The sequence below is a fragment of the Mixophyes fleayi genome, chromosome 7, assembly GCF_038048845.1.
Source record: "Mixophyes fleayi isolate aMixFle1 chromosome 7, aMixFle1.hap1, whole genome shotgun sequence".
Taxonomy (NCBI): Eukaryota; Metazoa; Chordata; class Amphibia; order Anura; family Limnodynastidae; genus Mixophyes; species Mixophyes fleayi.
Genome location: NC_134408.1, coordinates 122258177 through 122271608, shown reverse-complemented (window position 1 = coordinate 122271608; position 13432 = coordinate 122258177). Strand labels below are relative to the sequence as shown.

The window sequence follows — 13432 nt, the reverse complement described above, 5'->3', positions numbered from 1 at the left end:
ACTCTTTTTGGCATTTTGTTTACTAAGTGACATCAATGGTGCAAGCGAGACCTCCTAGGGAAAATGAAAGCTAAAGCACCTGCCATATATCCTAGGAAGATGTTAAAGCGAGATGAAGCAGCCATATCTGCTTTGATGAGGTTCCGCAGTTAGTTTCAATCTACCCTTTCAATCTAGGAACAAGAGAATACAACAGGTAGAGCACCTGCCATGTATATCCTGAGAAGATGTTAAAATGAGAGGAAACAGTCATATCTTCTGTAATGAGGTTCCGCAGTTAGTTTCACTCTACCCTTCAAATCTAAGAACAAGAGAATGGAACAGGTAGTCTGTGAAAGTCCAACCTGGGGTTTGGAAATTCGACATCTGCATCTGTAGACAAGGTACCAGGGAGAGAACAGAGAGAATGGAAGAGGTGGTACAGCTTGTCTTTTCATTAGAAAATAAAGATGTAACCGATGGATAATTGACATAATGAAATCATGTTACATACATCTAAAGAACATTTCCAGAATCCGCACATATCTCACACAAGATACTGCTAAAACCTTAATTCATGCACTAATCATCTCCCGCATTGACTATTGCAATTCCCTCCTTACTGGTCTTCCCAAAAACAGACTCAAACCCCTAAAATCTATTTTGCATGCTTCGGCAAGACTGATTTTCCTTGCAAATAGCTATTCCTCTGTTGAATCACTCTGTATGTCTCTACACTGGCTGCCTGTCTTCTACCGAATCCAATATAAAATACTTTTACTAACCTACAAGGCCATCAACAAAGCTGCACCAACATACATCTCCTCTCTTGTCTCAAAATATCTCCCAACTCGGCAACTCCGTTCTGCAAAAGATCTGCGCCTCTCATCCACCCTCATTACATCCTCCCATTCCCGGTTACAGGACTTTTTTCGGGCTGCACCCACTCTATGGAACTCTCTCCCTCGCACAATAAGACTCTCCTCTGTTCTACAAACTTTCAAGCGTTCTCTGAAAACCTACCTATTCAGACAAGCTTATAATATTCCTCAACCACCATCTTAACCTCACTACCTTTAGCCTGTTACACAATTTCACACAAGACAACTACCCCCGGAATAACATTGTTGTGTGACAGGATCATTTAGCTTATGAGTCACCCTACCTTTGCAGTCTGGCTGGGCCAAGATGCAAAATGTATACTTAACCTCATGTGTCAATCTCCCATTGTCCCATAGATTGTAAGCTTGCGAGCAGGGCCTTCTCACCTCTTTGTCTGTTTTACCCAGTTTGTTTATTAGTTTATTACGTTTGTCCCCAATTGTAAAGCGCTACGGAATATATTGGCGCTATATAAATAAATGATGATGATGATGATGATAATGAATGCCAATATAATTTAGTTTATGAGATGTCTTTCAGACAGCAAAACTTAAGTTGTATTGATATAAACAGGATGTTAAATGTGGCAAAAGTGAAAATAGATTAATTGAAAGTATGTAGGGGTCAGAATAGCAGGCAGTGGTATGCAACATGTAAGATGAAGGGCAAGGGGAACCATATATGGGAGAATACTTGGCTTTTATAAATGACAGATGCAAGATGTTTGCATAGCAGAGTAGGTAGGAAGGCCATGGCCCTGGCTGTACATTTGGTTTTTTCTCTTATTTAGTTTGCAAGGAGTGTAGCGGCTCAAGAATAACCGGTAGGGCCATATGGTCAGTGATTGTCTGCAGTGAGAAGAATATTGCAGCAGTTTGGAGCTTCCTTGTTCTTGAATGGAAATCGCATGAGTCATGAATAATGAAAGCTGGTCTTCAAATGTCAATTCCCAAAGTTATCTGGGCAAAAACCTTCTTTCACTTCTTAGAATGTTAATATTGCCAATTGTTTTCCTCTTTCTTTAGCCTCAATCACCTCTGCAGACCATCTCATTTTATTATTTACTTGTTGCTTGTATCCACAGACGGCAAATAAGGAAAATGTTCTGGATGAGTGACCAGATAACAAGGAGCCTGTTAGCGTGACTAATGGAAGCATGCGAATAGGCTGACAGCAGTAATCTACTGAGCAGATTTTCATGTACTCCCAAAATTGATTCAGATGATTTCTCTTAGATCATTCTTAGATATGCCAATCGGTCAGGGGTCAAACAAGCAACAATATCAGGCTTTTTTGACAACACTGGGCCAATACACGTTTGACTAGCATTTGCCACATCCGTTAGTCCCACATGTAACAATATCAAGCCAAGTTACCAATATTAACACTGATATGCCTGCATATATGACCAGCAGGGGTATAACTAGACACTTGTGGGTCTCATAGCAAAACATTGTAAGGACTCCTATGTGTCACTCAGTTGTGGAAAACTCACTTGTACACATGGAATTTTGACAGGGTAGATGGCCCCACTTAGCTGTGGGCCCCATAGCAGCTGCAGTCCATGCCCCTATAGTAGTTACACCTTTGGGGACCAGCATAAATTATGTGGGTTCAGGCTACATCACTCTGCAAGCATGAAAGTACATACATAGTAGAGCTCCTAAGGATGGATTGGGCGGGCCGGGTGTGGGCTCCTTAAAGTTCCCCAGGCTGCACCCCAACCACTCATATTATTCTCCAACCATTGTTCATCTATGTGCTAGAATAAATAGTATATACTAATAACAGCTGTAGATTTAGATGAGGAATAAATAAATTCTTAAACAATTTTCATCCTTCAACAAAATTGAGAGACCAGTAACGACTTGCCTTCTGTGCCAATCCTAAATGAAGGCTACATAGAATGAAAACAGTGAGAACAAAATCAGCCAGCAATATATACTTGTAGGGATGTTACACTGTGTATGCATTTGCACTGCTGTGTAAAACATTACCTATGCTATATTGCCACTACTGCAAAGGGCAATACTCTGTAATGTTTGGATAATGTTTGATTACATACCAGACAAGTCTATTTATGTATTGTTTATTTCTATTTCTGGCACCAGTGTATCAGATTAGTCCCTGTCCCTCTGGAGCTTACAAACTAATTCCCCTACTCCATAAACACTAGCGTCCATGTTGATCAGCAACCAATTAACCTATCAGTATTGGATCTGGGAGGAAACTGGAACACCTGGGTAAACCCATTGAAAAAAAACATGGGGGACTGCTTCACATAGATGATGACCTGGTCCCAATGGAACCCATGGCCCCAGAGCTGTGACTCAACAATGCTAATCACTCTGCCACCATGCCTAATGTTAGTCTATTTATTACTTGCCAACTTTGTGTAGCTAGCATCCAGGATATTCTGGGGAAGGGGTGTGGCTTGTGGGACAATTCGCGTCATTTTGCCCCTGCGATGAAATTGTCATTTTGTCATGGGGGGGCGGGTTAAAAATGACGCGATTCCCTACAAATCGCATAATTTTTGCCACCCGATGGACAGGATGCGGGAGGCTTGCCTGCTCTCGCGGGAGTCCGGAAGACCTACCCATACATTGTGTGAGAGTGGGCAAGTATGCTTTATTTACATATTCAGTATACACATAGAGAAGTCTTCATATAAAAAATAGATATATTCTGGCTGAATATTTAGCAAATTTGAAGAGTACCAAGAAAGCCGGGTGCTCACAGTTAAATAGGTTGCAAGCTGTTGAATCATAACACTTGGGAAGCAGACCCTCCAGTCCCCAGGTCTGAATTAACTAGTAGGCTTTAAAGTGATTAAAGCACTCATTACTTTGAAATTTGTGCAACAAACACTTAGACATTTAAAAGTGTTTGGTATGTTTATGACTTAAACAGCTTTGTAAATTTTTAAAAGTAAACATAAATAGTTTTTTCTTTAGCATCTGCTTAATAACCACCAGCTAAAGCATGCAAGATATATGGCTGTGTTTACAATGTCAGCACAAGGGACCATATGTCTATGAACAAATTAAACTGCTTAAGGGTAAAGCTAATTGCTCATTTTATTTGAGTGTCTAAGTGGAAGACATGTATGTGTACTTCTAAATAAGGACAAGGGTGTATATACAGACCGAAATTTCAGATTCACTTCTACACAGAGCAGGAAGCAGGACAGTCTACCAGTCAGGACTAAAAACAGATACTCTGATGTAAAAACCTATTCTGACTAATGAGATAAATCAAGAGATTTTGTTTGCAGGGCAGGCTTAAAACTTGCTCACTTGTGACTATATGGGATTTATTAAAGGGATATAATAGAGTTAATAGTGGAATGTTTAAGTAGATGTAGACAATATTAGTGCCTGGAGCAGGGTTTAGTTCTAGCGCTATATCTTCCATTGCCCTGTTACAGTATTCACCCTTTGAGAGATGAACCTGACTTACTGTTTGTATATTATTGAGTAGAAAAGTGCTTAATTCAACTTGGCAGAACAATATTCTAATATTATGAACAGTGTGGATATAGTTTGTTGGAAAGTTGAGGAAATTATTTGCAGGGTAAAATAAAACAAGTATTACTCCATAAGGAAGAGTTCTGTTTTATAAATTGCTCTTAGAACCATATGTGTACAGTTAGTATTTATACCTATCTGTGCATTTATACTTTGCTTCTATGTACTGTATGTAAGTCTCATTTTAGTGATTACAAAACCTTGCAGTAATGTGATACACACCTGCTACATGATTTATTTTATTTCTTGATACACCAGTGACAAAGTATTGTAATATATAAAACCAGAGTCATGAATAAAAATAAATATGTTTGAAAAACAAAACGAATCACAACTAGTTTGTTTCAATTACAATTATATTGTAGGCTACATACAATCTCAGTTGTATACCTTATTACATCATGTTGTTACATCATTAAATGGACTGATGTAGTGTGTTGAAGATCTGTGGAGGGATTGGTCCAGAGATTTATCACGCTGCTGCGCCATATGTAGATCATCCAGTCCCATAGCAGAGTGTTTCCTGCTGCCCCATACTTCTGTTCAAACCCGAGTCAACTACTTAAAAGAAAAAGGATTACAGTAGATGTTACTGCTTTTAATGTCTTTCACCTTAAAATAAACTTTTACTTGATAACTAACCTACATCACAGGTTTAATAAATACAGAAATAAACAATGTTGCACTCTCTCAAAAGATACACTTATATGTAGATATGTTCCAAAATCCTTTACAGTCAAAATTGTATCATCCCAGAAAAGAACACCCACAAACATGCTCCAGCAAGTAGTTGACGTGTGCTTCTTGGCACACTCACAAACAGGGCAGGCACTACCATTAGGCAGATATAGGGAGTTGCCTAGGGTGCCAATTGTTAGGGAGCACCTAAAACACTGAATGAGTGACATAATCACTTATCTAGTGCTTTTAATGCCAATGTAGCGCCCCCTAATGGAACACCAGCCACTGATATGAAGGAGATGCAGAAACAGCTCATTACATGTGCCGGCCCTGCTCACCAAGTATTTATTTTTTAAATCCATATAAAAAACATTGTTTACTTAAAATCATTACACATAACTATGTAAACAATTAGGTAAAAAAATTAATTTGCCATTTAATGTTATGGAATGGTCTACTTGTTGCAGAATATTTTTTTGCTTTTATTGAATTCAATGTTACACGTACAGTAATTTTTAAAAGAGCCAACTTATTGTATAATTTTGTGCTGGAGGGGTGAATTTAAGCATTATGTATTGTTGATTGGTTTTTATGATTGGCAGCATCTGCATATATTTGAGGAATAACTGGCTAGGCTTTTCAGTTACAATTCCATTGTCAGCACTGAATGTACAATCAAACAATACTAGAACATGGACAAGAAAGCGTTTTACTTTTCTGCCATGGCTGCTATTTCATTACCAACTAAAGTATAATTTGCAATCTGTGCTTCATCCTCTATGACCAGTTCTTACCTCTGATCATCAATACCTATCTGAACTGAATCATCATCATCATTGGTTGGCTGTTCACTGTGTGCACACATATATGTCTTTAAGATGTCCAAGTATGTGATCATTGGATTGGAAAAGGCAGCAACTCATTGCTCTGATCACCACCATTAACCTGCTGCGTCCAGCTTAACGATTGTTCTACCAGAAATATGACAGGTAAAATGTTGCTAATGCCACAATCATCTCTGCTAACAAATGTGGTTGTATCCCCAAGAGGTTGTAAAAGTTTGCCATTATTTATTATTGTCTTGGATGAAAAAATCTGTTTGGCATAAATTTTGGATGTAACATAACATAGACATTGATAGCTTTTTATTTATCAATCCAGTTTCTCAAGTATAGCCTAGTGGTTAGCACTTCTGCCTCGCAGCACTGGGGTCATGAGTTCGATTCCCGACCATGGCCTTATCTGTGTTGAGTTTGTATGTTCTCCCTGTGTTTGCGTGGGTTTCCTCCGAGTGCACCAGTTTCCTCCCACACTCCAAAAACATACTGATAGGTTAATTGACTGCTATCAAAATTGACCCTAGTCTCTCCCTGTCTGTCTGTCTATTAGGGAGTTTAGACTGTAATCTCCAATGAGGCAGAGATGTGAATGAGTTATCTGTACAGCGCTGCGGAATTAGTGGCGATATATAAATAATGATGATGATGATGATGAAGGAAGACTTCCAGGATGTTTTGGGAAATTGTTACATCTTTCTAAAGCAGAAAGGGTGTTTATTACAAATGTGATATGATAAAAAGGACACTGATCTTGTTTCACATGGTTAGTATGTTTTCAATGTCTTGGTACAGGCAGGAGAATCCCTAGACTATTAGGTTAAGCAAAATAACAAAACAGGGGAAGTGAGCTATTTGCCGAGGCAGAAATTTAGGCTATTGTCCTATGTAATGCTCCCAATCTCTAGTTGTCTTGAGGGCAACCAGTATTCAATTTGGCATTTTACGCAAGCCAGGGTTTAGTTTCCTTTATGTGATTTCTGGTCCAAACTGAGTAAACGTAAGGTGACAACACTTCAAATTGTCCTTATTTAAAACTGTATAGGCAAATTGGAATGATGGTAATGATAATGATTATGGTGCTGCTAATGGCGAAACCTCGTTTGGGAAACTTTAGAATCACCCAGTGAGTAGTGAACGTTATATACTGACGTGACCATCGTCACTTAACCACACATTTGTTTGTGTATGGAACTCAAAACAAACCAATTTAGAGCATGACATCTCTATGTTAGAATATTAGAAATGAAGCAGATAGACCTTTATTGGAATGTCACAATCAGCAGCAACTTCAGTCAGATAATGATCATCATCTACATCATCATCCACATTACCATCAGCAAGTACAACAATGTGTCATAATCACAGTTACACTTTCAATATAAAATGTAACAAAGTACAAACCCCTCCACATCTGTTTTTTACCCTTGTTTAAAAATGAAATGGCAATCTTCTTTATTGCAAAAGTCCAGTCCAAATTGAAATATGAATTATTTTATGCGAGTAGATGGCCACAACTTGATAAAATACAGACACCACACTAGTGAACTAAGTACAAACAGCTGGAGAGTTCAACAAGCAATCAGCCAATCAGAAGCAGCAGGACAGTGTTGCTGTTAGACATTGTCATGATTTATTATCGTTGCAAAAGCCCACCAGTACCCTGCAAGAGATACGCCTCCTAAAAGGAATATCTGCAGGTATATTCACATCTAAGGGCCATATTTACTAAACTGTGGGTTTAAAAAAGTGGAGTTGTTGCCTAAAGCAGCCAATCAGATTCTAGCTTTCATTTATTTAATGCATGCTACAAAATGACAGCTAGAATCTGATTGGTTGCAATAGGCAACATCCCCACTTTTTTAAACCCACAGTAAATATACCCCTAAATGTGATGTCATTTCATGAACGCCTCTTTATTGTTCTCACCCTACACTTGTCCAACGCTGTTCACCCCTTTTCAACTCTCCAATGTTTATCCTTAATGCACATTTCTGTCTTAACTTTTTTATGTGCCAGAAACATAACCTTATTACTTCAACGAAAGGATGTTTGTGTTTTGTTTCCTTTTAAGAAATGCATGGAATGTATTGTAAATGCACATTGATCACTCTGTTAAAGCAAGGACAAATTGCAACACTTTACCTTGACTTTTCTTCAAAGCTCATTTGTATAAACCCTAAAAGTCAGAGAAGTTATTCTGCTAGCACATAGTTAAGGGTATTGTTCATGTCCCTGTTATCCGTAACTATCATTTAACCTATTGTCATGCAGTCTTTATATACGCTCCAACCGCCCATATGTCATAGTGACTAGCAGAAGCTAGTTTGACAACTAAATAAAACTTCCACACAATGCGTCATGCTTACCTAACAACATATATGCAAACTGCAGTGCTCTAAGATTCTTTTGGAGGAACAACATTCTTAAAGGCTTGTACCAAAATAGATCACGGGAACTTTGGTTGTTTTTCAACAATAGCACCCAAGCTATAATTCCGACTGCTATACATTTAAAAAAAAAAAGTACAAATCCTTCTATTGATTAGTGAACCATCTTTTTGCAAGAGAACCGTGTAGAATTAGCATAAGTAGATCTGGAAAGTGTTTTTCAAGGAGTGCAAATATGAATTAAATAGACAATAAAAACAAATAGAAGAGATTAAGAGCTCATCCAGATAAGCCGCTTTGCTAAGTGTGTTCCAAACTGAATGCAACAAGAGAAAAACAAATATGAAATATAGGGCAAGCTAGAAATCTGTTTACCCTCTGTCACTTCTGCTGTCTAGATGGATATCAATGGCATACAGAACATGGTACCAAAGGAGGGCTGGCAAATTGTAGCTCAGGGGGCAAGACACAACTTAGCAGCCTATATTCAAGGAAAAAATATGCAGGTGGCCTAGTGACCTAGCCGAAGTTAGACCACTATGGGAGCGGCTCGGGGGAAGATGCCAACCCTGCCCCCCCCTGCCCAGCCAGACCCTGCATCAGTGGCAGATCCAGGGGGGCGGGCAATCGGGGCGATCGCCCCCCCCCTAGCAGACACTTGCTGCCGACGGCTGCACAGTATGTGCAGGTCCGTCCAGCCGTGACAGGCAGGGACAGTGTGCTGCCCGGCTGCTCTGACTGTGTTTAAAACACAATCAGAGCAGCCGGGCAGCACACTGTCCCTGCCTGTCACGGCTGGACGGACCTGCACATAGTGTGCAGCCGTCGGCAGCCTAAGATGCTAGAAAGGGGCGGGGCCTAAATCGCCCCCCCCCCCTAAATCGCCCCGGGTACAGCATTTTTCTAGATCCGCCCCTGCCCTGCATTGGCACAAATAGGAATGTAAGAAAGTGGCGCTTGCATAATTGTTTTGTATTCCTGACTTTGCAATGTATTTCTTTGTTCAATACAAAGTCCATGTGTATTTGTTCAGTTTTCTTAACAGTGCTATATGTGTTTTTAAATTATACTAAAGATTGTCATCCTTAATGAAAAACATCCCAAGCTTCGCAGCCCTCAACTTCTCAATAAATTAGTGTTGTAGAAGTAGGCGCAGGGTGTTTTGCATGAAGCATTGGCCGTGAGTGACCTCAGCATGAAACAGGTTTTAATATTTGGACAACACAGAAATATTTTTTCATTAATGTTATGTTTAGGGTTTTTTTATATTTTATTTTACATCACTAAATAAGACCTGTCAAAGCATATGCATGACTACAATCATCATCTTTGATTCTGCCTGTGACTAGTGTACCTTTAAAGAACACAGAAATATACCTAACATGCGATTATTGAATTAAAAACACCAACAATCAATATAATTGTGTGTACTAGGGAAAATTAAAAAGAATAACATATTGGCGATTTCACATTGATGATAAACTTAATAACTCTTCAATGGACCTTGATTGCAAATGAGTGGCTTCATATCCCATGTCATAGAGGCCGCCATACCTACAAGTTGTGCCAAGGGACAGCGTGTCTTCATAACACTTATGTTCAGCGACCGTTGTTTAGTTCAAACACCTGCAGTTCCCATAAAGCTGTGTTTTGCCATCACCATCAACAACTCGATGGAAGACCTTCAAAATAGCCATCATCAACTTGACGCGTCTGTGCTTCTCGTTGTACATCAACGAGAAGAAACTTTCCGATCTTGACACCAGCCGGAAGAAACAGTAAAGTTGTTTACACATAAGAATTGAATCATATATACAAATACATTGTAAATTAAGTAGTAATTTAAAACATTTAATATGATTTCTTTGAAAAACCTGTGAAAAGAACGTGTAGCCTGCTGGTATATAATTAATCAAGAGAACAAGTTCTAAAAAGATTTTCTTAATAGGCTACTTACAAACATCACATTGTATGACTGCTAAATGTGTGGCTTTATATATCTAATTTCACCAGTAAATTAGGGGTTACTGATGAATATCCAACATATGGTAATAAAAACAAAAATGTTAATACAGTTTCCCTTAGGAAAACAGCATTCTGGCTAAGCATAAACACATTTTCTATATGGTTCAATGTACAATCAAGCATTTTAAGTAAAAAATTCTGAAAACAAGGCTTGTTATTTTCTGTTTTCAAGAACGGACTAAAGTTGATTTACATAATATTCCTTGACAACGAGCTTCTGCTGCCAGTACTGGGTTTCTTTGTTTAGATCCCTAAGCTCAGAAGACAATGCATATGTATAATTAAAGAAAAGCCAGGATTTATTCAGTGTTTGTTATATAAGCAAATTCAGTTATTCCGTTCTAGAAAGTATACAACAAGCCTAAAGTAAAGTATAATACCAGGCTGACAACCATTTACATATAAACCAATCCCTATATGACTTATGTTAGTGTAAATTGGTTTATATAGGCATAATGATCAAGTCTTTTCTTTTCTAACAGCTACAAATTAAATATACAGGTCTCTTTAATAAGCCAGGGGGGTTTTATAGTAAGACAGTCTTGAGTCATTTATCTCATGTAGCAGGACTTGGGCAAAAGCAGAAGAGAATCAGACTTTAAATTGTAAATCAAGTTGCTGCCATAGACTAAATTAGCGGTTTCTTGGTGGTAAATCTAATAATGGTCACAATGAAACTATTCATATTTTATTACCCTCTACTAATACTGATATTTATGTTAGTTGGTGGAATGGGTAAGAAGGGAGCTATTTTGGTTGCAGAAAGGTTTGTTTCATCCTGATCAGCCGCACCACGCGGTGTTTTGATTATTTAACATTTTATATGAAATTTTATAGGAGTGAGAAGTAATGGTGAAATTATGTTTAATTTCAAAATTAGACTCTGGTATTTATTTTCTGCCCATTTCAATAGATAGAGACCAGAGCATATAAATGCATTTCACTGTAAATTTCAGTATATTGGTAAAGGTTCTAAACTCAATAAATTACTTGATCATCATCATCATCATCATTTATTCATATAGCACCACTGATTCCGCAGCACTGTACAGAGAACTCATTCACATCAGTCCCTGCCCCATTGGAGCTTACAGTCTAAATTCACTAACATACACACACACAGACAGACACACAGACAGACAGAGAGAGAGGGACTGAGGTCAATTTTGATAGCAGCCAATTAACCTACCAGTATGTTTTTGGAGTGTGGTAGGAAACCGGAGCACCCAGAGGAAACCCACGCAAACACGGGGAGAACATACAAACTCCACACAGATAAGGCCATGGTTGGAAATTGAACTCATGACCCCAGCGCTGTGAGGCAGAAGTGCTAACCACTTAGCCACCATGCTGCCTATTGTGCTTGATTGTTGTATATAACAGGTATAGGGATGACTGAGTTTCACAGTTTTTTTCCCCATGATTGGAAGTACTATGCTTAAAATATACTAAATAGTAAATTCAACAGCTGTGAGTTTTGGATGTCCTTACTCTTCTATTCAGAGGCAATGGTGATGTTATTCAAATGAAAAAAAGTACCGTTCTTTCCCAACATTGTCATGAGTTCGATTCCCAACCAGGGCCCTATCTGTGTGGAGTTTTTTTATTCTCCACGTGTGCTCCGGTTTCCTCCCACACTTTAAAAATCATACCAGTAGGTTAATTGGCTGCTGACAAAATTAACCCTAGTTTGTGTGTATGTGTCTGTCTGCCTGTCTGTGTAAATAAGGGAATTTAGACTGTAATCTCCAATGGGGCAGAGACATATGTGAATGACAAATATTATCATTACAGTGCTATATAAAGTGGTGGCACTATATAAAGTGATGATAACGAACATGTTCACGGTACAATCTTCAGTAGACCCTGATTCAAGTCTGTGGTTTGAAATTTATGACTTTTATTTATGTTCAACATTTGCCTTTTGCGGTCAAACTATGCTGTTGACGGTTCGCTGTTTGTGTTAACATTAGTTTTTTTTACATTTTAAACACTGTTTTAATAATATTTTTAAATAGTAAAAAAGGATTTAAACTTTCTTTAAAATATTTAAACTTTAAACACAGCTGTATCAGCTGCTAAGATGCACATGACACTGACAGTCATTTCAGTTATATACATGGTTATTTACCATGTAAAACTTTTTTTTAAAATGGTTTTAAATCAGTTGCTGAAATGTTTATACAAATAACTGCACAAAATATTGCTACTAATAATTTCCAAAAATATCTTCTAAAGATAAATGTCTGCTCAGTTGCTTGTATGTAAGGATTGTGGACTAAGGAATGAATTATTAGCTGAGTGGTCCCTTAAAAAGAACTTGTCAAGATTAGGTCAACAAGGAGTTCTACATAGTGCCCAGTGCACTATGCAGTATACAAATTAATCATTGTTTTTCTACGGTCCCTACACGCAGGAGTGTACATATAAAAAAGTACGTCCTGTATGCTGAGATTTGTTCCCCATTATGCCTTAAACAAGGGTTGTGCCTTAAGCAACAGGACTGTTAAGTGTATGAACTAAGATAACTCTTTATTTTATAAATAAAATATATATAGTAGACAGTTGTGGAACATGGCCCAGTTGGTTATTTGACAAATCTTGTAACCTTGTACGTCACTTTCTCCTGCTTCTGTTGATTGCGTAAATAAAACTGTGAGTCCTTATTTGGATATTGTAATCTATAATTGGGTTAGTATGAGTTTGTGAAACGTCCGCCGGTTGGTCTCTGCCCCCCCCTCCATGTTTGCTGCACAAGTTAGATATCAATTAGAACCACAGGAATCCCATGAAAAGCGTGGAGCAGAGCCTGGGGCTCCTGCTAGGGGAAAAATAAGGTTAGTAACATTTATTGCATAGGTGGTAGTGCAACTTTAATTGTCTTTTGGTGCTAAATACAGATTAATAACGCACCCATCAACTGCACATTATGTCCATATTATATATTATATTAGACATCAAAATCAACTCTAACCCCATAAATCAGAGGTTTCCCTTTTGTATTAAATAATTTGTATTCAATATAGAATTGCTAAAAATATTAACAAGCACGTCATATGCAATAAATTCTTCTACACAAAATTATACTGCAATGTACATGGTATACTAA

At 38.1% G+C, this 13432-nt stretch overlaps 1 long non-coding RNA gene across 1 annotated transcript; it reads right to left on the bottom strand.

Annotated features, from left to right (window-relative positions):
• Positions 1-4740: 4740 nt before the first annotated feature.
• Positions 4741-10048, bottom strand: LOC142097061 (uncharacterized). Its single transcript, XR_012678107.1, has 3 exons — positions 9853-10048; positions 5867-6043; positions 4741-4949 (listed from the first exon to the last, which is right to left on the bottom strand). It is a non-coding gene; the product is annotated as an uncharacterized LOC142097061 (long non-coding RNA).
• Positions 10049-13432: the final 3384 nt, after the last annotated feature.